The sequence below is a fragment of the Curcuma longa genome, chromosome 20 (genome assembly GCF_044706935.1).
Source record: "Curcuma longa cultivar G26 ecotype Majalengka, Jawa Barat chromosome 20, ITB_CL_G26_1.1, whole genome shotgun sequence".
Lineage (NCBI taxonomy): Eukaryota > Viridiplantae > Streptophyta > Magnoliopsida > Zingiberales > Zingiberaceae > Curcuma > Curcuma longa.
The window spans coordinates 8,652,216-8,653,237 of record NC_133880.1 but is presented as its reverse complement, the minus strand read 5'-3'; the positions used below and the strand labels follow the sequence as shown (position 1 = coordinate 8,653,237).

Below are 1,022 nucleotides of genomic sequence, written 5' to 3'. Positions count from 1 at the left end.
ATCATGTGATAATTTTAGCCAAAATTGTTATATTATCATGTAATAATTTTGGTCAACATAGTTTTTACCAAAATTATTATATTTATATATAAAGTACTTTGCTCTTAAATTTATATAGCATCTTTATTTTTTTAAAAAATATTTTTTTTATTTTCAAATTCATGGTGAAATAGTAAATTTTAAAAAAATATATATAGTATAATTCATATCACTTTACTCGCTATTTTTCAAAAAAAAATAATTAAATTAATTTTTAGAAAATTATAATTCAGTAATTTTAATAAAAAAAATACTTTATTTATTTATTTTTTGTCTTTTCATCTTTTATGCAACAATCTCTACATGGGCACCCTCCTGAACACAAGAATATCATCTATTCTTTATAATTCATCATCAATCAACAGATCTACTTCACAATATATTCGATCTGAAGCTGAACAAAAAGAAAAGGGAAAAGGGCAGTAAAAGACAATTCCAACGATCGAGAGCATGATCAGAAGACGAGTATTGAGGAGCCGCTGCAACACCCGTCCAAGAGGCAGCAAAAGCACAATATAGAGACGCTGCAGTCAAATCAACATATATATATATATATATCCATATATCAACGATAAATATGCAAACTTCATTAATTCTATGAGTTTTCTTCTTCTTCTTCTGTCATTTCCTTCCAGATCAAATTAAGATGTTCTGATACAAATAGGGAAATTAAAGTGAAGGTATACCAACCATCGTTCAAGAAACCTGGAAGTTCTTCCTGGTGCTGGAGCAGCAGCATAGTGTGGGCGAGCCATCACAGGAGGCCCTTCAAGATCATAAATAATATCACATATGAAAAGAAACAGTAGATCAGAACTGACTCTAACTGATCGATCGATATCGACCAAACATGAAGAGCATGCAGTAATTAAAGTTGATGCAGCACCTTGAGCTGTGTCACCCTTTGGGCTACTCATGGCAGAGCTTTTGGAGAAGCTTAAGAAGGAAACGCAGAGCAGGAGAGGAGGGGGAAATGAAGAAGA

The 1,022-nt window shown here is 31.8% G+C and overlaps 1 long non-coding RNA gene across 1 annotated transcript; it reads right to left on the bottom strand.

Moving 5' to 3' along the window:
• Positions 1-319: 319 nt before the first annotated feature.
• Positions 320-1,022, bottom strand: LOC141812894 (uncharacterized). The gene is made up of 3 exons (XR_012600362.1): positions 926-1,022; positions 730-805; positions 320-563 (listed from the first exon to the last, which is right to left on the bottom strand). It is a non-coding gene; the product is annotated as an uncharacterized LOC141812894 (long non-coding RNA).